Source organism: Diceros bicornis, chromosome 6 (genome assembly GCF_020826845.1).
Source record: "Diceros bicornis minor isolate mBicDic1 chromosome 6, mDicBic1.mat.cur, whole genome shotgun sequence".
Taxonomy (NCBI): Eukaryota; Metazoa; Chordata; class Mammalia; order Perissodactyla; family Rhinocerotidae; genus Diceros; species Diceros bicornis.
This window is the reverse complement of record NC_080745.1, coordinates 30,553,109-30,578,276: the sequence shown is the minus strand read 5'-3', so window position 1 is coordinate 30,578,276 and position 25,168 is coordinate 30,553,109. Positions and strand designations below refer to the sequence as shown.

At 39.5% G+C, this 25,168-nt stretch overlaps 1 protein-coding gene across 1 annotated transcript in view; it reads left to right on the top strand.

Annotated features, from left to right (window-relative positions):
- Positions 1-25,168, top strand: part of LRMDA (leucine rich melanocyte differentiation associated) — a 1,021,905-nt gene that overhangs the window by 865,472 nt on the left and 131,265 nt on the right. The window lies entirely within an intron of this gene.

Here is a 25,168-nt window from a genome sequence, read left to right as displayed (position 1 = left end):
GATTTTAATACCAATGCCAGCATGACCTAGACACCTCAGAAAAAGAAAGTTAAGTGACTGTTAAATAATGACATCATACAACTAGTTTAGACAAATAAATAGTCAAAACAGAGCATCTTGCACAATATGCAGAAAAGAGTTTGGCATGGGGCATGGTAAAGAAGGAGATGTGAAAGCATATAGGGAGACTGACTCTCACAATTTGGGGATGAGACATATAAGTATGTCTAAATCAGTCAAAAGCTTTTTATTCTTCCATGGAGACACCAGTGCTTCATCAAAAATAGTCCCCGCTGAATTATCTTGGGCATGCCACACAAACAAGCAGCATTATCATGTTGTTCCCTTGTTTTCACTACAAAACTGATTAAAGTTATATTTCCTGATTTATAGGTTGCAGTTAAAATGTCCTATAGAGAGAACAAAAGGGGAAATTTTGAGTAATAGATGTGTTGGCCCCCTACAGAATAGCTCTCATTTTGTCAGATCTGACCATCAACCATACTTTCCATAGTATATCAAGTGATTCCTTGAATCACAGCAACAGGATAATGTTTCTTCTAACTCCTCAGTATTTGGACTTGAAAAATGGCGTTTCAAATTATCTTCTTGATTTCTATGAAGATTTTAGTGAAACTGCAGAAAATATGAAACAGAAGATTGTTGGTATCTTGTCTAAATATAAGCTAGACTTTGCCTATCTATCTGCATATTGGCTGACAGTGCAAATGTAAATATTGACAACTCCATTCAGTGTTTAAATTTCTTACCAAAGAAAATGAAACAGTCTCACCTGCTAAATATTCTGTAACCCTGTCTACAACACTGCTAAGAAGGGGTGTGATTTTCTTACCTGTGATATTGAAACTTTCATAATGAAAGTTTTTGGTCACTTTTAGCTTCCTCAAAACAGGCAGAAGCATTTAAGATTTTTGACTTTATAGAAGTGGAAGGAGAGAGTCTTTTTAGATACGTGCCTACAAAAAGGCTATCGTTATTGCTGGCTATACAAAAGATGTTAAAATGTTGGCCTGCTCTAAATCATATTTTCAAAGTATGGGGCAAGAAGAATGTCCTTCGCTAATTTGGAATACATTGAGGATGAGAATGGAGAAGATTACAGTAAAACAGAAATTTATATGCTGTTTCTCCAGAATTCTTTGATGACGTATAAAGAGGCCACAATGAGCCTAGAAAAGAATTATACCTGAGTTAGTTGATGTTACGTGTACAACATGACAAAAACTCATACAGAGAAAAAAAGATTCCTGTTTTTGGAAATAAGGCTGCTTCTGAACAAAAACAAAAAATGTCACCAGGGGACACCGAGTCAAACAGATCTTTCTCAATTTCTTTAATAAAACTGTAACTTACTTGGAATCCTACTTTCATTTCGCAAGTTGAGAGAAGTTTTTTCTTTTTTTTTGCTTGAGGAAGATTGTCACTGAGGGAACATCTGTACCGATCTTCCTCTATTTTGTATGTGGGATGTTGCCACAGCATGGCTTGATGAGCAGTGTGTAGGTCTGTGCCTGGGATCTAAACCTGCAAACCCTGGGCCACCAAAGTGGAGCACACAAACTTAACCACTACGCCACTGGGCCAGGCCTGAGAAAAGTGTTGAATTCACAAGTTTGAATTACCTCTGTGCTTTAAAACCATTTTCCCCTAGAAAAAGAAGTTTAACTTACGATGACATCCCATCTGCTTCATAGAGTTTTAAAAACGATGGACATATTGGATGTGGACAGTCTGTATGATGAATTTATAGATGCAAAGGACCTGGTTGACAAATTGCTGGTCTGTCAAAATGAGCATGTAGATACAAAGAGGAGGAACATTTCTGGAGAGCTGGAAACTTATTCCTGCAAGTCTAAAATCCTGGTCTTGCTAGTAAGTAAACTCTAAAGTGTTCCATGCTGAAATGCTTTTGTTGACAGGGTGTTTAGCTTAATGTCACCACGTTGGACTGACACCAGAACAGTGTAATGTGAGCTTGATAAGAGCATAGCCACAAGTCAAACAGAATTTTACGTTTGACTATATTCAGTTTTACCACTACATAAAGGAAAAGAAGGTTGTCCTTTAGGCTGCAGGCAGTTCAGAGAAGTATTATTGGAAAAGGAAACAGAAAGTGTAAAAATATTCTACTGTATCATGAGAGAAAGAAATATGTCATTGTTATCTTTTATTAAATATAGGTAATATCTGTTTCTATTATATTTTCATTCTCCCTTTAAAAAGTCTCATATTTATGTATTTTTAAAATATACAATAATATAGCCTACAAAATTTAAATACCCAATAAAGAGTTTAAAAAGAGTTAAAATAAATTTCTGTATCATAGAACAGAAACATAAAAATATCTTTATATTTCCTCATACATATTTCTATTTAGTCCTACTATTAATTGCTTTTAACTGCCACTCTTAAGTAATTCTACTTTTTGTTCAAATAATAGTATTTATGTAACTGAAAGGTAAATAATTATATAATTTCAAATAAAAAGCTATTTTTCGTTATTTTTATGTTAAAGTAATTACATATGCCTATAATTGTTTATTAAATATTGTTTTGTGGGGTGGGGCCTGGTATGGCTGCACCGTGGGTTGGTTTTCTAAAAAACTGGTCACCCTGCTTGCCACCAGTGTGCTTTTCATGAGCCTGTCTTGTTTTAAGGCAGGAAAGGAAATCTAATTCTCATTTATTGCCTCTTATCTGGTATAAGATAAGAGGCCCCTGGCATTGGCCACTGACAGTAAAAGAAGTTAACTTTGTGTTGTCCTTACTGATGACATGAAGAGTGGAGCCAATCACCCTCAAACCCTCATATGTCATTTAGGAATCTTTTTATGTCAGTTTAAAGGTTGATTGTCTTCATTTTGTTGTTTGTGCTAATTGAAAAAAGGGAAAAATATTGTTTTCAATTCTTCAGTGAGAAACTAAAGTAGCATTGACACTTGGCCGTATATGCCACTAATGTAATGTGCATTACCTACCTGCAACTTCTTTTAAAATCAATTCCAAGTAGTTGGAAAGTGAAACTCTTATTTTCATCGTTGTGCCCCTCACTGACCTTCTCTCAATAACCCATAAGAATTCTCTGCTCGACTCTTTCTTGTGTTCCAAGCCCTCATGATGTGTCCCTTCCTTGTTACCTACTCCTTCTCACGTGGAAACTGATACTCTGCTTCCCTACCCTCACATCCCATGTCGCTGTGCTCAGGATAGACTATCCCCTCCCTCTAGCTCTTTGGGTCCTGTCTCACTCCTACCTATACTTCAAGGCCCCATGGAAACCCCCTCTACTACGCAAAACTCCCTCTAGACTGTTTTCTAGCTATGCACTTTGATGTCCCATGGCTTCCTACTCAGCTACCATCTTTTAGTGTCCTGTAAAGTTTCATACACTCTTTCCTCAGATGGATTGTCGGGTAGAGATCATGCTTTGTTCCTCCCTTGTATCCCCAAGAAATACCTACAAGAGGGCTAGGCAAATTGTAATTGTTCAAGAAAGATCATTGATTGGTTCATCTCAATGATGCTTCATGCAAAATATGATGTGGGAGAAGGCAAGTAATAATATCTTTTCTCATGGAAACATTGTCCATAATGTTCAACAGCATATGAAAGAACAAGGCCTTATTGAGATGGAGAAATAGGGAAGGGCAGAAAAAATAATCATAACTCTGACTCCTGGGCTTAGGTTTTAGTTTGTGTCTTACTACTTCTGGGCTGGGACTCTAGAGATGTAAAATACCCACATACACACATGCACACATGCACAAGGATGGGGATTTGGCCTTGACATACATTTTTAATTCGATGCCAGTACTTTTTAGCAGCCTGGCCTAAAGTTGGAAAAATAGCCACTCAGTGTCCAGTTGAGTTATGAGTTGAGAATGAATTTCACAACAAACCTCAATGATTTTCCACCAACTACACCAACCCAAAGACAATTTCTAATGACTTGGTGGCCATCGTATTGCAAAAGAAGCAGAACACAGCCGTGCTGTCTGTTTCACTTAAATTTATGAAAACCCGCTGAAAGAGAATGTAGAAAGTAAACGATCCATGGGAAAGCATTGTGAATGAAAGGAGAGGTGCTGTGGTTAGCTGGGTTTCTCAATCCCTTAGATTCTCAAAGCCAAGAGAAAATTTATCCTCTTCCACTGAGACATAAACTAAACTCTTTTGGTCATTAATCTGCAAAGTTGATGCCTGCCATGGTAATTCATCAAACATTTTTCTGGAGTGAGTCTGGTGGGGCTCTGGGGCATCTGCCTTTGAAATTCAAAGCACTGTTTTGTCCCCAGAGGACGGAGTGACTTTCTCCCCTCATTGCATATCTGGAAGGGAAGTTTCTGCTTCTGATCTCCCCTGGGCTGAGTCAGGGCCTGAAAGGAGCAGCCATCTTTATGAATCATGTGGTTGTACCATAGTAAGGCTCTGAATACTCTTCCCTGAGCTGTCGGGTGAGGAGAAAGAAGAGAAATATTGCAGTGGAAGCACTGTTTAGAAGGGCCTTTTTTCCTGTATTACAGTTCACCACAGGAAAAGGACAATTACTGTTTGCAGTGATTTTTATAGGGGCGGGAGTCACTGCATTAACCATTGTGAAAAACGAAGCGAATCCTCAGGCTGCAAGTCTCAATTGTCTACAGATAAATCAGGAAATGGTTCTGGAATCTTGAGGTCTGATCCAAATTTACAATCATGTCTCCAGGCTCAGAGACAAAAATACAATCTGATGAGAATGGGCGTTTCCTACAGAGAGCATGCCCTGAGTGGGTGCTGGGCTGTCTTCTGCAGTTCCCGGTAACTGAGTGTGCTAATGCTTTGTCCTTAAATGAGTGTCTCCTCCAAACCTTTGAGTCCTCGTGTGAATTGGCCCTGTTCCCTCCTTCTGTCCCCAGGCTCCTGTCCTTCTGTCCCCAGCTCTGTACCACACTCTAGATGCAGTGGCCACCTTTCTGTTCCTTGAGCACACCAATGTCTTTTCTACGTAGGGCTGTGCACCCTGGCCAGAAGTCCCTGCCCTAAAATCATTGTGAAGCTAGCTTCTTTTTGTCATTGAGGTTTCGGCTTTACCATCAAGTCCTCAGTTTAAAGGAGATGAACCTACCCACCCACCAGTCATTTTCCATCAATTCTCAGTGTGTCACTTTGTAACTGATATCTGAATTTCTTTTTCTTCCTTCCTCCCTCCCTCTCTCCTTCCTTCCCTCCCTCTCTCCTTCCTTCCCTCCCTCTCTTTCTCCCTTCCTTCCTTCCTTCTTCCTCTCTCCCTCCCTCTCCCCTTTCTCTCTTCCTTCCTTCCCTTCTTCTTTTCTTTCTTCCCATCTCACCTCTACCTCTACTAACTTGTTAACTCCAAAAGAGCAAAGTCCTTGTCCATCCTCTTCACTATGATGAATATTCACTATGGTATGTATAGTATGGTATATATACATATGTATGGTATGTAGTCAATAATTCTTATGGAATGAGTGGTTTCTTTGTTCTTTGAGTGTTTGGCTGAGGGTAGCATGACATTTGCAGTAAAGTTTATGTTACTTTTCATATTTTTAAAAACATACTCGGATTCATATATTTTAGGTAAATTTACTCTTACACATTTATCTATTAACCAACTTATTCATTCATTTATTCATTAAGTATCTACTATATGCCAGATACCTTGGCAAGATATTACTGATAACAAAGAAGTTTCAGCCATCTGAATTATATCATTAAATGGAGAAAGACACATTTGAAAACAGATTTTCATATTTTATATCAAATGTTATATCCAGACCCATCTAACTTCCAGTTTTCTTTTTCTAATCAAACTCATTTCTTACTGCTCCAACCATGTTCCTCCAGCAAGCCTCTCTCTTCATTGTCCCACAGCTGTGACTCATCTTCACTCATATTGTTACTTTATTCTAGAACTCTCTTCCCTCTGCTATTTTCTTGTGTACGTTCTGTGTGTCCTTCGAGGCCAGTTCAGGACTCTCCTCACCACTAAGAATTCCCTAACCTCACCAGCTCCCATTGCTCCCCTGAGCTTTTCCCTTCAGCATGTAGAGTCTGGATCCTCTAAAACTGAGAGCTTCCTACTGTTTGGATCTATATTTGTTTCATGTATGCTAATATTGAAAACCCAACTCGATTCTAGCTTCTTTGAGAAAATGAGCATGTTTTATAATTCTTCTAGGTCTCTACTGGTATCATAGGTAGTGTGGGAAATGTAGTAGCAGTCAATAAATTCTTACTGATTGATTGGTGTCGAAATTGGGTTGTCAGTTCCAGACAGGGTGCTGAATGAGACCAGGTCTGGTAAAAGACTCTTCAGCGTTCAGCCTCCCTGTAGATCAAGCACAAGCAAAGCTTATGGCGAAAGGTGGTGAAAGGCAAAATTCCAATAGCAAGAGTATTATTAATCTACTTAAGCCATTAAGTGTTGTCCAGTATTGGATTGGACCGGAAATCCTGGTTTTCAACTCTTTCCTGTTTGAGTGCCCAAGAGGCTGTCAGCGAGTTGGAGGAAATGCAGAATTGGCTTTCAGTTGCCTGAGGAGAGGAGCTTAAATTCCTAGATTTATGGCTCTGCTTTACCTGAAACTTTTATTTTGCTTTTACTTTTATGTAGCAGTCGGGTGTACTGTATTTGAGTTGGTGCTTCTTAAACAGTCTAAGGGCGCTCTAAAAATAAGTACCAACCAATTTATACAATAATGTTCATAGTAGTCTTTATTGAACGCCTCATCACACGAAGTATCCTAGAAGCTCCCAAAAGGTATGATACTTTCAGAGGGGGCCTTAGAGTGAAGGAGGTAGAATTTGTCTTGTGAATGGTCTGTCTGTAATCTCTGAACTCAATTATTCAGCTTTTCAAATTCTAGTAGTAGAGAAAGAGGCAGGAAGAGTGTTAAGTAGCAGACCTGTGTCCTGAATCTACTTTACTAATATGCCATCTTGGAGGGCATGTTGCTTCTTCTCTTTGGCCTAAGTTTCCTGTATCTCAAATAAATGAATGGGTTGAACTAAATATCCTCAGAAATACCTACTACCTCTAAATTCCTACGTGTCAACTACTATTCAGACAATAAAAATGAACTTAGATATCCAAAGATAACTTAGACCAAGAAGAAATTTTTTCCTCGCTATCGCTAAATATGTCTTACACTTCTAGGAAGGCCCCATGGTCTTCTTTCCATTGAGCTTTCTGATCTCATTCTTACCCTATTTTACCTTCATTGCCTAAAGTGAACTCTCTCTGTTTTGACTCTCCATAGCACTCATATACTTCTTCATTTATTTACTTTTTATTAAAATTGTTGTTTAATGTATACATATTTTATTTTCCTAAGTTGACTTTAAGCTATTATTGGGCAGAAACTATGCCTCTTAGTATTCTTACTATCTCCAGAGTGCCCATAGTAAATGTTCAATAAATATATCTTGCTAAGAATGCACCTTAGCTGACTTATCTTGTCTCTGGTGCATTTTACTCCAGCACGTGTGCAACAAAATAACCTAAAAGGAGAGAAAGAAAATCTAGAGAGATGTTAGATACTTGATTAGAAATCTACAATGGGGAAATTCTTCCAGTTTAGTCAATAACATAAAGATTATTTTAAATGATTTTATCAATTTGCTATCTCTGCTTATTATTAAAAATATGTTTGTTTTTGTGTTAATCTTCTCTAAATTCAACAAGGTTAGGATCTTCTTAAGGATAGAGACTATATGTCAGTTCTCTTGTATATCCTCAGTCTTAGTTGGATTACAGAGTGAGTGGTCAATAAATATTTATCGAAACCATAGATGAATAAGATATCCTCACAGCCAAGGCTAGGAATTCTATTAAAGAAAATATTTAGACCTGTGCCCTCAAACTTGCAAGTTGCTAATGCTGATCACCCCTTTTAAGGTAATATTCACTAGTAGGTTCATGTTCCACACTGGGAAGATTGTTAGATTAAATAAAATATATGATAACAGGGATCCATAAGTTGATGCCTTTGCATTGGCTGGCCTAGGAATAGCTCCTCAGAAGATAAAATGTAGTTTCTCTTGAGTTTTATTTGGCAGCCTTGATCTTGGTGGAAGAACATGTTCTTAGCACTTGTAAGACAGCAGGATGATATAATTATTACAGTCTCACACCCCATATTTGAGATTTGGGATAGACTGTAAATAGGGCTGATGTCCTAATTTGTGAAAAATGTTAAAATAATATCAAATTTCCATAAAAGAAATTATTGATAGATTTTGTAACATAAAAATATATAATTTTCTATATCAATAACATTATAAGCAAAATTAAGACAAATAACAAGCTAGGAGATAATATATAAAAATATAATTAAAGATCTAATCCCCCTACTGTAGGAAGAGCTTTTACAAGTTCTACCAAAAAAATGGATTAAAGAGGTGACTAGGCAAAATTAGAAATGCAAGTGAACATAGAAAGTTCAAACTTACTAGAAATGAAATATTTGTAAATAAGAGAAATACTTTGGAGTTAAAAAATAGTAATACTTATTGAACATAAGGTTATAATGACATTCTTTCTTATATCTTCCTTCCAGATATAAGTTATTTTCGTATTTCTGGAAAGCAATTGGCAATTTTTATTATTAGTATGAAAATATGGTAGCTCCCCTTTGCTTCAACAATTCTGTTTTTACGAGTCTATTCTGAGGATGCAATCAAAGATACAGCCAAAGATTTATATAAAAGGCTAAAGGTTATTTTTTAAGATTTTATTTTTTACGGTAGTTTTAGGTTCACAGCAAAATTGAGAGAAAGGTACAAAGATTTCCCATATACTCCCTGCCCCCATACATGCATAGTCTCCTTCATCATCAACATCCTCTACCAGAGTGATACATTTGTTACAATTGAGAAACCTACATTGACATATCATTATCACCCAAAGTCCATAATTTACTTTACAGTTCACTCTTGGTTTTGTAAATTCTTTAGGTTTGGACAAATATATAATGACATGTATCTACCATTATAATATCAAACAGAGTTTTTTCACTGCCCTAAAAATCCTCTGTGCTCTGCCTATTTGTCCCTCCCGCCCTCCCTCCACCCTGGAGACCACTGGTCTTTTCACTGTCTCCATAATTTTGCCTTTCCCAGATGTCATATAGAATCATACAGTATGTTGCCTTCTCAGATTGGCTTCTTTCACTCAGTAATATGCATTAAAGTTTCCTCCATGTCTTTTCATGGCTTAATAGCTCATTTCTTTTTAGCATTGAATAATATTCCATTGTCTGGATGTACCACAGTTTATTTATCCATTCACCTACTGAAGGACATCTTTGTAGCTTCTAAGCTTTGGCAATTATGAATAAACCTGCTATAAACATCCATGTGCTGGTTTTTGCGTGGACATGTTTTCAAATCCTTTGAGTAAATACCAAGGAGCATGATTGCTGGGTTGTATGATACGAGTATGTTTAATTTTGTAAGAAACAAACTATCTTTCAAAGTTTTTGAAATTCCTACCTGCATTCCTACCTGCAATGAGCAAGAGTTCTGTTATTCCACATCCTCATTGGCATTTGGTGTTCTCAGTGTTGTCAGATTTTGGTCATTCTAGTAGGTATGTAGTGGTATCTCATTGTTTTTTTTTGTGTGTGTGTGTGTGTGTGTGTGTGTGAGGAATATCAGCCCTGAGCTAACATCTGATGCCAGTCCTCCTCTCTTTTGCTGAGGAAGATTGGCCCTGGGCTAACATCCATGCCCATCTTCCTCTACTTTATATGGGATGCCACCACACCATGGCTTGACAAGCGGTGCATCGGTGCGCGCCTGGGATCCGAACCTGCAAACCCCGGGCCGCTGAAGCAGAGTGCGTGCACTTAACCACTGCACCACCGGGCCCGCCCCTCACTGATTTTTTTTTTTTTAATTAAGAAATAATTGACATATAACATTGTATTAGTTTTAGGTGGACAACATAATGATTTGATGTATGTATATATTGTGAAATGATTCACCACAACAAGTTTAGTTAACATCTATCACCTAGTTTTTCATTGTCGTTTTAATTTGCATTTCCCTCATAACATATGATGTGGAGTATCTTTTTATATACTTATTTGCCATCTATATATCTTCTTTAGTGAAGTGTCTGTTAAGGTCTTTGGCCCAATTTTTAATTAGATTGTTTTCTTATTCCTGAGTTTTAAGAACTGTTTGTATGTTTTGGGTAGCAGTCCTTTATCAGATGTGTCTTTTGCAGGTATTTTCTCCCAGTCTGTGGCTTGTCTTCTAATTATCTTGACGTTGTTTTTCATAGAGCAGAAGTTTTTAATTTTAATGAAGTCCAGCTTATCAGTGATTTCTTTGTGGATTGTGCTTTTGGTATTGCATCTAAAAAGGCATCACCATGCCCAAGGTCATCTAGATTTTCTTCCTTGTTACTTCTAGGAGTTTTATAGTTTTGCATTTTACACTTGGGTCTATGATCTATTTTCAGTTAATTTTTGTGAAGGATGTAAAATCTGTGTCTAGATTCTTTTTGTTTCTTGATGTATGAATGTCTGGTTGTTCAGCACCATTTGTTGAAGAGACTATCTTTGCTCCATTATATTGCTTTTGCTCCTTTGTCAAATATCAAGCGACTATATTTACAAGGGTATATTTCTTAGCTCTCTATTCCGTTCCGTTGCTCTATTTTGTCTATTCTTTTACCAATATCACACTGTCTTGATTACTATATCTTTGTAGTAAGTCTTGAAGTTGGATAGTGAAGTTGGATAGTCCTCCAACTTCATTCTTCTCTGTTAATATTGTGTTGGCTATTCTGGGTCTTTTGCCTCTCCATATATAGTCATATGTTGCTTAACAACAGGGATACATTCTGAGAAATGAGTTGTTAGGTGATTTTGTCTTTGTGTGAACATCACAGAGTGTACTTACACAAACCTCTGGTGTAGTGTACTACACACCTAGGCTATATGTTACTAATCTTATGGGACCACTATTGTACATGTTGTTCATTGTTAACTGAAACCTCCTTATGCAGTGCATGACTATAATCTTTGGAATCAATTTGTTGATATTTACAAATAAGTTGGGATTTTGATAAGGATTGCATTGAATCTATAGATCAAGTTGGGAAGAACTGATATCTTGACAATATTGAGTCTTCCTATCAACGAACATGGAATCTCTCTCCATTTATTTAGTTTTTCTTTTAGTTCATCAGAGTTTTGTAGTGTTTCTCATATAGATCTTATATATATTTTGTAAAATTTATACCTAAATATTTCATTTTTGAGGTGCTAATGTAAATAGTATTGTGTTTTTAATTTCAAATTCCATTTGTTCTTTTTTTTTTTTTTAGATATCAGGAGATCAGCCTAAGGTTTTTTTTTTTTTTTTGAGGAAGATTGGCCCTGAGCTAACATCTGTTGCCAATCTTCCTTTTTTTTTTCCTTCCCAAAGCCCCAGTACGTCGTTGTATATCCTAGTTGTAGGTCCTTCTAGATCTTCTGTGTGGGATACTGCCTCAGCATGGCTTGATGAGCAGTGAGTAGGTCCGTGCCCAGGCTCCAAACCGGTGAACCCCGGGCTGCCAAAGCAGAACGCATGAACCCAACCACTATGCCACTGCTAGCCCCGTTTGTTCATTTTTGATATATAGGAAGGAAACTGACTTTTATGTATTAACCTTGTATCATACAGCCTTGCTACAATTGCTTATTAGTTCTAGGAGTTTTTTTATTGATACTTTCAGATTTTCTATATAGACTATCATGGCATCTAAAAACAAAGACAGTTTTATATCTTCCTTCCTAACCTGTATACCTTTTATTTCCTTTTCTTGACTTATTGCATTAGTTAGGACTTCCAATGTGATGTTGAAAAGGAGTGGTGACAGGGGACATCTTTGACTTGTGTTTGATCTTAGTGGGAAAGCTTGCATTTCTCACCATTGAGTATCATGTTAAAAGTAATTCTTCATAGCATTGTTTATATTAAGGAAAACTGAAAACACCCTAAATATCTAACAATAGGTGAAATGGTTTAAAGTGTGGTATATTCAGGTGACAGCCTATTATTTAATAAACAAAAATTAAGTTTTTAAAGAATAACATGAGATTATGTTTATGATATTATAAGTGAGGGAAAAAAGCAGAAAAGAAATATAGAACATCTTAATTTAATGAACACACACAAGACTTAGGGGAAGTTCCCTAAAATATCAGTGATGTTTCTCACTGCATGAGAAACATCTGCATAAGGCAGACTATGAGTGATTTTATGGCTGGGCCAAACATCGTTATTCTGTCATCTTGTTTATGTCACTGATAGGCAGACTGTGTGTCAGAGTACTGGAGATCTAGTTGGTTTGAAGGGAGTTTATCAGTTCTTTGAACAAAAATTTAGTGTACATTATGAGTCTGGTACTATGCTAGATCCTGGAACACAGAGCTTAAAATCTAATGAGGGCTACAGATAGGTAAATAGACATTTATGGTACAAGTATTATTGTATTAGGTGCTATGATAATATAATAATGAGAATAATAATGATGATGATAATGATGACAATGAAGAAGATAGAAACCACTTATGTAACTGTTCTAGTATTTATTGTACATAACGAACAACAACACAACTTTAGTGACTAAAACAGCCGTTTTATTATGCTCATGGATTCTGTGGGTCAGGGATTCAGACAGAATAAGAGGATGGCTTTTCTCTGACCCACAATATCAGCAGCCTCAACTAGGAAGACTTGAATGCTGGGGATGAATTGACTGGAGATTGGAATGATCTGAAGGCTCATGCTCCTACTCTCATGTGTCTGGACCTGCGTTGGGAGGACTAGCCCTGGGCTAGGATTTCTGACCAAGGAGCCTACACATTTCTTGTGCTTGGCTTCCTCACGGTATCCCGGTCTGAGGGTAGTTGAACTTACATGACATTCAGGGCTCTGAGCACAAGTTGACTGCTGTTCCTGTCAATAAGGCAGAAACTAAATCAGAAGTGCTTCTGACTTAGCCTTGGAAGTCAGGCACATTCTTTTGGTTGTAAGTGAGTCACAAACCCACCCAGATTCAAGGGGAGGGAACAGAGACTCCACCTCTTGTGGGCAGAGTGTCAAAGTCATGTTGCTGAAGATCAAAGGGGTTGGCAAAAGTGTTTGAGACTGTACTATGTACTAGACACTGTTCAGTTAAGTTGTTTAATCCTCGTGGCAATCCATGAGGTAAGTAGTATTATCATCCCCCTTTTAAAAGAGAAAAATAGAATGGAGGATGTAAGTAACTTGCCTAAGGTCACATAGTAAGTGGCAAAGTTGGACTTCTGACTCAAGCAGTCTGGCTCCAGGATCCATGCTCTTAATCAGCTAACGCAATCAGGTTGCTATGAGAATATGCAAGAGATCTATTTAAACCTTACTTGGGTTAGAGAGGAAGGAAAAAGTCAAGAAAGACTTCCTGGAAGAAGTGATGTCTAAACTGCATCTTGAAGAGTTAACAGAATCTAGTTTGAGACTTGAAGAATTAATAAAATGTAGTTAGCTAGGTGGTGGGTGGATGGCTGGAATGGGAGGAGAATGCCCCATGAAGAGGAAATAGTGTGTACAAGGTCCCCAGGCAAGGGAGCACAGCATATTCAAACAACTGCCAAGGAGCTGCCCAGGACTGGAATTTAGAGCTGAGGTGGTAAATTTCAAATGATGAAGCTGGAGAAATGGGCGGGAGTCAAATCATAAGGGCCTAGGCAATCCAATGATGTGTTAAAGGATTTAGTTGCCATACTGAGGGATGTCCAGGTCAGTGACATGACTGAATTGACTCTTTTTCCACCTAGAATTAGCCTATGTTTATTTTGCATTTGTATTTTTTTTACTGTGGTAAAATATACGTAACATAACATTTATCATTTTAATCACTTTTAAGTGTACAGTTCAGGGGCCGGCCTGGTGCGCAAGCGGTTAAGCGCGCGCTGCTCCGCTGCGGTGGCCCGGGTTCGCTGGTTGGGATCCCGGGCGCACACCGACGCACCGCTTGGCAAGCCATGCTGTGGCGGCGTCCCATAGACAGTTGAGGAAGATAGGCACAGATGTTAGCCCAGAGCCAGTCTTCCTCAGCAAAAAGAGGATTGGCAGATGTTAGCTCAGGGCTGATCTTCCTCACAAAAAATAAAAATAAATAAATAAATAAATAAATAAACAAGTGTACAGTTCAGTGGCATTAAGTACATTCACACTGGTGTACCACCATTATCACCATCCATCTCCAAAACTCTTTTCATCTTGCGAAACTGAAACTCTGAACCCATTAAACAGTAACTCCCATTCTCCCCTTTCCTGCAGCCCCAGCAACCACCATTCTTTTTTCTGTCTCTGTAAGTTTGACTACTCTAGGTACCTCAGATAAATGGAATCATATAGTATTTGTCCTGTGGTGACTGGCTTAATTTACTTAACGTAATGTCTTCAAGGTTCATCCATATCGTAACGTGTATCAGAGTGTCCTTCCTTTTTAAGGCTGAATAATATCACATTTTGTTTATCCATTTATCCATTGGTGGATCCATAGGTTGCTTCCACCTTTTGGCTATTATAAATAATACTGCTATGAACATGAGTGTATAAATATCTCTTTGAAGACTCTGTTTTTAATTCTTTTGTATATATATCAGAATTGGGATTATTGGGTCATATGGTAATTCTATTTGTAATTTTTTGAGGTACCATCATACTGTTTTCCGTAGGAGCCACACCATTTTACAATCCCACCAATAGTGCACAAGCATTTCAATGTATCCATCCTCACCAATGCTTGTTATTTAATTTATTTTATTTCTTAATGATATCTCTCCTAATGGTTGTGAAGTGGTATATCTTTGTGGTTTTGATTTGCATTTTTCTAATTATTAGTGATATAGAGCATCTTTTCATGTACTTATTGGCCATTTGTATATCTTCTTTGGAGTAATGTTTATGAATTGACTCTTTAGAATGATCCCTCTGGGAGTAAGTAGTACAGTGGGAGGAGGGCAAGAATGGTGGCAGGGAGACCAGATAGGAAGTTGTTGCACTAATCCAGCCAAGAGATGATAAGGCTTCAGTAATGCAACCAATGTAATGGTATGAGGGTGGTGGTGATGGTGAGAACCAGGAAGTAGAATTGAAAAGATTTAGTGACTGACTGGATTGCAGATGAAATAGAACAAAAAGACAAGGCTACTGCAGGTTGAATGAATGATGGCACCAAGGCTGGTATTCAGCCAGTATGCACTGCTATAGCCATCTGGCTGTTAAAATATTGAAATACTTTCATGGAAGTTCCTCCAAGGACCCCCTGAGTGCCCTTTCTTTGCTCCTGCTACCCAGGCCTTTCCCCTGGAACCACCAAACTGCCAGTATGCCCCCCAATTCCCTAATTAAGAGTTAATGCTGAGCATAGTTGGGGAGGGGTGGTGCTCTAGGACCCCGCTCCAGCTCAGTGGCCAGTGTCCATTCTGATTCGTCAGCCCCCTCTCCACTGATTGTTAAGTCTTTTGCATATCACCTGGGGTAGTAGTACCATTCACTGACGTGTGTTCCAATGTGGAAAAGATTTTCAGGAGATATGGATGGGGTTCACCGGAGATGATGAGTTCCATTTTAGGGCCTGTTTGTATATTTACTGGAGATAGTTAGTATTCTTGGCTCTAGAGAAAGAGACTTAGGAATTTTCAACATATGATGGTCATAGAATCAAGAAGTTACCTTCCAAAGGAAACACTTTCTCTCTGCAGTGCCTCCATTCTGTGATAAAGTTATCCACAAGTTGGCAGCTATGAAGAGGAATAAAACTCCTAACCAATACTTTATGGAGGTCATCTGTGCTGGAGATGCACATTGGTAGAATGTCATAACACTTCCAGAGTTTTAAGAAGCCAGGGATCTGGGAAGGAGCATTCTTCTTTTTTACAGCAGCTTAAGCTTATTCCAGAGAAGGTGGTTTGTTCACTCACTCCTGGGGTGCCGTTAGCCGCAAATGAAGAGACTGGGGTTCACTGTGATCATTTGGCACCCTCTCCATGACGAACAGCCTACAATTTTGCTAGAAGCTGATGAGGCTTTACTTTTTTTTTTGCGGAACACCAGAAGGGATGTCAGTGTTGCTGCCTGCAGGATAAGTAAGGATATCCTACTATGTATTTTATTGGCAATCCTGATAACATTTTCTCCATTGGTGGGTTATGTGTAATAGAGACCAAACTGCAATTTTCTGACCTGCCAAGATCCATTATGTCTGGTAAATATAGTTTATGCTTGACAGAATCCACACTTAGGGTAGAAAGCCATGCAAATTAAAGTAAGGCTTAGGCTAATTTTTGGTAGTGAAAATTATTCTCACTTGGTGACCTTATTCAACATGGAATAAAACAACCAGAAAGCTATTCATGCAGTCCAGTCTTCTTTCTTTAATCAAAATAATAAAAGCCTTTGGATTGGCCCAGCTCCTGAGTCTCATCACTCATGTCTTTCATGGAGCCTAATCTTTTATGGTCATAAGAAGTTTTTCATGTTAATAGATTGGAGGTCAGGTCATAAAACAGTTTCTTCAAGATAACTGTTCTTGGTCCACTTTTAGATCTATGCAAATCGTATCTTTGTGGATTTATAAAGACTATACCATCACAGAGTCTTGGTACTTTGGCATAAATGATATTTTAAAAATCTTTCCCCATTGTCTGGGTTATTAAAGTTTAGTCTTAGCTCAGGTTGGTGTCTCAATGTTGAAAGCCTGAGAAGTAGTATTGACAGAGCTAAAAAAGGAGAAACGCCAAATTATAGTCTTTTTGATGAAGTCAGGTAAGTTAGGAACAATCTTGATTGTTTAGTACATATAAGTGTCCTTTGTGTTGATGGTTTGTATTAATATACTTGGTTTATATAGCTTGGTCTCCAATATTATCTTGATAATCCCATCTTCATTCACAATGGAACAGAAAAGGTAACACTAACTACCCCATTTTATGATTGAGGAATTGGAAGGCTCACTAGGTCAAGGCAACAAACTTGTCCTAGAGGATGGCTCTCAAATTTTGTGAGACAGAAGATCGCACAGGCCATACCTGCCTCAGACTTGCCATTTATCAACTAACACAGCCAGAATTAATAGGGTGTTACTAAATGTGATACAACAGCAAGGAAGTGATCATTTTAATTTAAAAAGGCGTTCTCAGAAACTGAAGTTTAAAAACTGGTATTTATAGATGTGGATACATGAAGAGATAAAGTTATAGGCCATTGGGAGATTCCAATCCATTCCCTGAGAATCTTTGTATTTGGAGGGCAGAAAAAAGTGGAACATAGGAATCCAGTGTCTTATATCACTCTCATCTTTTTGCAAATAAGAATCTTCAGTCTTTCATTGGCAATCCTTTTTGTCAACTAGTAAAAAAATATTCCACAAAGATGAAAATTGCCCTCATAAAGATTCCTCACAGGCATGAGGTTGAAGAAGAAGGTGTTCCTACCTGAGGTTTAAGAACCTTGCTTTGGTTTGTTCATTCTGGGGTTAGACTATAGCTGGTTATGGTTCCTTGGATGAAGACCTGTGTTATTTCTCAGAATTAGCTCACCTAGCTTTGTGGTGGACAGCTGATTCCATGACAGATACTGGCTTTTTTGACCAAGCATGGAGGAGGCATGTGTGACTCTTCACAACGAACTAAAAGGAGGATCACCACCACCACTCCTCCTCTATTACTGTTACTATTACTATTAATTTTAGGAAGGGAAGCTGTCGTTGTAAACCTTACTCTGCTCTCTTTTTGTATTTTAGTAATTGGTTGAGTGAGAGTGTGCCCAGGTACGCATTAATCACTGGAAGGGCATAAAGGCCTAATGTCCCCAAGGGGTTTCTCCCATTGTCAGTTCCTGAGACATCTTAGGCATTACCCACATGGCATAGAAGATAAAATTCAAATCAAACAATGAAAGAAATGTGATTCCTCTCTTTTATGCCTTCTTTTGGGCTTAATTCCCAGAACTAGAGCAAATCTAAGAAGAGAAGTGGGTTTTTGTGTTCCAGACGTGCTTCTCCTAAACTCTCCACTTAGAGCTAGCACATCCCCCTGACCTTGGAAAGGTGAATAGATCCACATCACTGAGATTAAATAAGGTGCCACAGAAGAACAACCGCGGGAGGAGCAAGCAAGTGCAATCTCTGCTGGTGTGAGGTGCAACCAACCTGAATGAATCAAACCGTATTTCTAGTCCGTGATCACCTCCAAATCTTCAGAGCTCCTGCTCAATTATGCCGCCCCACTGTATCCTTGGTTGGCGCTCATAACTGCCACATTATTGCTGCTTTTTGATATAATATGCATCTTTGGAATTACCGCCCAACTATCTCAGCCAGAACTTCTCCTGTAGTTTTTTTAGCAGACAAATGTAGTCATTGCCTCCCTGCCCATTCAACATGGGTGATCAGGATGGGAATGCACTACAGACTTGGCTCATCAGAGGGCAGCTTTGGCTTCACTTCTATGCCACAAACGTTGTCACCCCATAATACTGACAATAGTCACTGATGAGTACATTTGAGTTCATTCCCAAAGGCATACTGGCTCCCTATCACATGAATTAGAGCCATTCGTGTTCCTCTCTTTTCTGTTCTTTTTCTTTCCTCTTCTCTGGTGTGTGTTCAGATCAGATTCCCATATTATTTTCCCTTAATCTAAGACTTACATTAGATTATTCGAGCTTGATTGTCAAATTCTTTGAGAAGTCTCTTTGTAGCTCTAAATCTATTATGGTGCCTGGCGGTCAATAATTATTTGTCACATGAATGAATGAGTATTTTCTAACACTTACAGGCAATCAAGAAATAATCATTTTCCTAAAATTGTGTGAAAACATGATGTTCAATTGAATTGGTGGGAATAAAATATAAACCACATAACTGTAAGAGCATCATACAAGAATAGTGCTAACAGCATTTAATTATTTTAATTTTTTGTGCTGCCTGATACAAAAAATTCCCTGTGAAAAGAAGATTGGAACCCAGTTGGTAGATTGGGGTTGATGAGTCAGTTGAGAACCTTAGCATCCTACCATGGGCTGTGTTTTTTCCCCTGGAGCTCATGAGTATTTCTGATTGAAGACGATGGCTGGAAGCTGTCATGTTTGAAGGGTTAGAAAAAGAGGGCATTCTATACTTGTGACTTGATTAACACACGTTCCTATTAGTATCCTCCTTCCTCATTGATTATTAGGTTTTGTTGAGAAGCCACTGAAGAATAATCTGCCTGTAAATATACAACACAATAGCATCTCTAAATACATGGTTTTTGAGTATTTTTTACTCAATTTACCTGCTTTTCTGGCAAATGCAATCCCAACTTGTCTTGCTTTAAAGATCAGACAAGGAAAAAAGAAACAGCCTGGGTTTCCTGTCCCAGATGATTAAAACAAAACTAGAAACACTGCATAGCAGGGAGGGGGTAGGGGGCAGAAGTAAGGACACCATTATTCTTTGTCTCTCCTTTTCCCTGGGGGAAATATTGGCACCCAAATATTCAACAGTAGGAAGACATTTGGAAAGCGGCCTAGCCAAAGGATCTGTGGTAATCAGGAGTCATAAATCAGATATGAGAGGGAGAGACCATATGGTGGGGGGAGAAAGTGACGATGCAGTCTTTCAGCTGTAGCTGTTCAAATGTGCTCTCTTACCCAGTAGAGTAAGGAGCCCCATCCCACCCTTTCTACTCCCCCACAGAACCTTTGAGAATGTCAGATGAAATACCTTGCTCCTTTCTAAACACTTCTGAACCAGCAAGATGTCAGTGACCTGGAGGGAATTCGAGTGAGAGCCAGAGAAATGATTAAAGAGCTGGGGATGCTGATGAGCCAGTGGGTGTTTCCTCTCTGCACCTCTGGAACTGACTTATGAGAAGACAGTCAAATAGCTGGATATGTGTTGTTTGGCCCAGGGCAGACAACAAGGTATGGGCTAACTTGTCTCCAATTGAGTTGCCAACAGCCAATAAATTATTGTGTCTTTTCCCCTCCAAATGGACTGTCAGTATATAGTTTTAAAAGTTTTATTGAAAATAGTTACCTCAAATTTATTTGTACTCCTTTCCGAGAGTGCCTGAGTAATCATAGACTATCGTTGCTGCAGACCCCATGAGTTTTAAAACAGCCTCCACTGCTCCACACGACTCCACTTTACCCAGAAAAATTCCCTCTGGAGAAGAGACGGGCCTCCTCTTTTTCCCCAACTTGTCTGGAGATCAAGAAGGTGAGGTTGAAACCTCTTTCACTGGAGACACATTACCTCCCATGCTTACTTCTGCCTCCCCTTTTAGGTATGTGAGCAAAATCATCTTATTAAGCCATTTGTCAGGGGGCAGATGGGAAATGTGTCTTTACCATTAGTGACCAGAAAGTGACCCCAGCAGCAGTGGAGGGAATTGGTCAAGCTGTTGCAACCAACCAGACCAGAGTGGGGAAGGAGACTGTGCTTTGCTCAGTCGTCACAAGGTCCCAGGCAGCTACCCTTGAGACCTTGAGCTGATGAGGCCCTGTTTTTATTGGCCAGCCCTCTGTTAGGCTGAAATCTTTCATGCTGAGCCTCAGAGCCAGCGAGGGCTGTGGAGCTGTGTGTCCAGCCAGGGAAGTGGGGCAGGGGCCACGAGCATTGGGAGGCTTTGGTACCTTGCCCTTGACACTCCATATCCATGTTTAATTAATTTCCTAACTTTGTGGGGGAAAAAGATGAAATAAATAAGGCCAGCTGACCACTCCATAATTTGTTTCTGAAGTTTGGCTGGACATAAAAGTCTACCTTCCCAAGCCCACAACATAATTTATTTTATGATTCCCTCTCGGCATCAGGTCCGGGCTAACCTTGAGTTTAGAGGCTGTGCCTTTGCTTCCTGGTGCTGGTGGTCACAGTGTGTCCTTTCTTGGCAGTGGCCGTGGGCCCAGCAAAACAGACCTCTGAAGGCCAGTGGATTAATCATTCTGAAGGCATGCTCGCCTCCACAGTTCCCCTGCAGGATGTCTGAGAACCAGGGAGAGGAGACTGTTATAGTTCACAAGCAGCGGAGGGAGATGTCTGAAGACTCACAAAAAGAAGGGGAAAAAAAAAAGAATGAAGCCTTTTAAATTGTACGTGCTGGAGTTTTCACTAAACCAAAAAGTATTACAAAAGAATATATTGCCACTCCTATAGCAGAAACTGTGATGAGTCCAACCTTTTTATTACAATCAGGTTTTCTCTAAATATATTATGCCCCGCAGGTCAAAATGATTTACTTCTCTATTTTGAGACATCTGAGTTCTATTCTACTGTTGCCAGTATGTTTTCAGCTGTGCCAAAACTGAGCAGGTCTGCGGTTCCTTTGTAACATCAAAACGGAGACATTTATCATTGAGATTTATCATGGGACAGCCTGCCAGATGGTTTGGGTATTTTAAAGGTGAACTGTTTGGGCCTTGATTAGCTCATGCGGACTTCTAGCTAAAGACAACTCTATCAGCTGCTCCATGGAAAGACACTGGCTTCCCTCCATCCAGCCCCCTCCCTCTGGTCTTCTAGTAATGCAGAAAATATTAATGTAATGGCAGATGTGGCGTAGGCGTAGATTGTCATTTCAGGAAGAAAACCAAGCCATAACCAATTCCACTGATTGCATTCTAATTATAATGTGACCTCCTGTTGCTTTGCATAGAGGCAGTATTCATTTCAGTACACCACTGTAAAACTTGCCGAGTCAACGACCCTCAAAGGGGCAATTGTAAGATTTAAGCTTGGATTTTTTTGCTCATACCAAAGAACTCTATTCTGCCAAGTCTCTGCTGATTGGGCCAGAAAGAATGCATTTGATTATATAGACTAAACTTATTGGGAACAGAACCTTTGTGCTTTGAAATTCTTTTCATTCAAATTGCATTCAGACATTCAATCAACATTGATTATAATATGGATTGGCAATGGGGAATGCCTTGGGTTTTTGGTCTGGCTTGAAAGTTTGCTCAGCTCCACACTAGATAACTGCAACTGGGAAGCCAGCTGAGTTTCCTTGTCCTTGAACTTGAGTTTTCCACAAGAGGAAGGTTTCTGCAGGGAGGCTGAGGTTTTTTCTCATTCCCATCTGATCCAGTATCCCAGGATCATTTCTTTACGTGGAGATTTTGGGACTTCAGGGCTTCCAAATTTAATTGTTGTCTGAGAGCTATGGTGTATGTGTGCATGTTTGTGTTTGTGTTAAATAAAGTGGGTCTTTGATTTTGTACATGAAAGGCTAGGAGAATCCACCTAGGCTCAGATTTCAGGTCAGGAATTTGGTATTGTGGAAGGCACTTGAGCACTGGGTGAGGATTTGGTAAGCAAAGATTCTGGTTATAACTGCTGTATGTGTGACCTAGGTCAAGCCCCAGTTTTCTCATCTGCAGAATGAAATAATAGTAATAGGTGGTCTTACGTTTAATTCATAATATAGGTGATTTGGAAATACTAAGTAATCTAGAATTGTTATTATTATTTACAAGTCAGTGTATATTTGTATATTTTTTGATAGCCTTTGCCTGCAGCTAGAAGACCTCTGTCTCTAGAAAAATCCTGGCAAGACCAGTGTTCCAACTATTTGACTCTTGTCAGACCTCACAGACATCCTTAAGTTTTTGTTGTGACTTGAAGGTTCTCTTCTCACCCTTCCAGATTCCAGCCTGGAAGTGAGGGTGGAATTCCCACAAGAGGAGGGGGCTTGAAACAGCTTCCTCATTCTAAGCTTTCATTAGCTATTTCATTATAGCTCGAGGTAGCTCCATTCTCTTCATCCCCAATCACATGCCATCAGCTGTCACCTGTGTGCAGGTGACTCTCAAATATAGATTTCCAGCCTCAATAGCTTTCCTAGAATTCTGCATTTGCAAGTATATGGTCACCTTGGATGGTATTCTAGAATCTCAAATTTAGCATGTTCTCTTCTTCCCACCAAGACAACTGCAACTGGTTCCTCCTTCTCTGTTCTCTCTTTCTCTTAACTACTCCTCTAATTCTAGTTGCTTGAGTTCAAAACCTTGGGATCCTCTTTTACTTTCTCCCTCATCCTTACCACCCACCTAGAACTCATTGACAAGGCCTATGTCCTATGAACTCTACCACTGAGAATGCCCTTCTAGATACCCATTCTCCCTATAGTTATTCCTTTCTCGTTGGGCCTAATTATTTCCCTCCTGGCCTACGTGATAGCATCTTCGATGGTTTCTCCACCTTTGGTCTCTTCACCAATCTCTTCTTTCTTAGCCCAGTATGGTAGGCAACTTCTAAGATGACTCTCATGATACCTATTTCCTAGTGTTCACACTCATGTGATATCCCTTCTCCTTGTGTCTGCCCAGGGCGTGTGACTTGCTTGTAACCAGGGATTATGGAAAAGTTGATGGGATGTCACTTCCATGACTAGGCTACATGAGATTGTGACTTCTACCTTCCTAGAAAACTCTCTCTCTCTCTGCTTGCCTTGATAAAGCAAGATGCCGTGTTGGATATGCCCACATGGCAAACAGCTAAGGGTGGTCTCTGGCCAACAGTGAGGGACTATGGCCCTCCACAGAGGGAACAGAATCCTACTAACAACCATGTGAGCTTGGAAGCTTCCCCAGTTGAGCCTCAGATGAGATCCCAGCCCTGGCTGATACCTTGATAGCAGCCTCGTGAGATACTTGAAGCAGAGAGGAGGAAGCAGCTAAGGTGTACCTGTGTTCCTGACCCACAGAAACTCTGAGACAGTAAATATGTGTTGTTTTAAGCTGTCAAGTTGGTGGTAATTTGTTATAGTTATACAAAACTAGTATACCAGGGAGGCCAGATTACCACCTGGCACTGTCAATTCTTTGCTCAAAAAAGTGGCTTCAAGTTTCTCTGTATTTGTCACAAACTACCTACCCAAGCTGCTTTCTAACTCTCTTTCCTGAGCACCGTTACCTCTGTACTATACATAATTCTGGCTTTCCACCTTTTACCTTCTGCTGACATTGTTACCATTTCCTGGGGTCTCTTATGACTAAGTTCCATATCTTTTTTAGAGGCCCACTTAAATGCCACCTCTTTCATAAAACATTTTGTGATCCTTGTAGCTATATAGATCTCTGAGCCGCCTTCGTTCTGTACCTTTGGTCACTTTTCATTTTTTACCTCATAGAGGGGTTGTTTGAGGGCATTGTCTTAGTTCTACTACTGGATTGCAGATTTTATGAAGAAGAAGGCTGCTCCTGAGTCATCTTTCCGTGCCCTCAGAGCTCCCAATGTAATGACTTATGGATGGTATGCTCTCAAGGAAGAGTTATTCATTTATGAAAAGCAAGCCAGTTTGCCCACAAGATAGACAAAATAGAAGTGATTTGTAGAATTATGGTGTATTTACTTGTCTATTCTTTCATTCATTCTTTCACTCCCTACCACATACTAGGTGTTGCCCTAGAGACTGGGAACAAGACAGGACTCATGAGCACTGTGCTTAGATGGGGGCACTGTGCTTGGGGTTTAATGTTCTGTGGTCACCATTTTCAGATTCTTAATAATTTTATCTTAGGGTCTGTCATTTGTAAGTGAAGTCCAATAGGACGGTGGGGTATGTGCTAGAGGCTCAGAGAATCCTTCCATGCCTTCCCCCTTCCCCGGACTGGGTTTTCACTCATCTGTTCCCCTTACTCTCCAACCCTGGTGGGGCCTGGGCGCAGACACAGAGACAGTCAGGGTTGGTTGTGCATGCTCTGTGTGCTGAATCACGGGGTGGAGGCCCTGGGCACCTGTGAGGGTCTGTGCTTGCCCCATAGTTGGAACATGATATTAAAAGGCAAGTAAAAAATACTGTGACAGATTGAGAGAGAGACCACAGCAGAAAAGAAAAAGCTTTTCTCTTGCTTTTTGAACAAGGGGCCCACATTTTTATTTGTACTAGACCCTGCAAATGATGTAGCTTGCCCTGACTGGGGACATAGTGGAAAACCAGACAGACAGGGGTCCAGCTATAGCAGGGGGAGATGACAAACAATGGACAATAAACAAGATGACTTCAGAGAGTCATGCTCTGAAGAGAATAAAATGAAGTGCTGTGCTGGTGAGTACCTGGGTGTGGCATGGGGAACATATTACCTTAAAGAAGATGATTAGGGAACCCTCTCT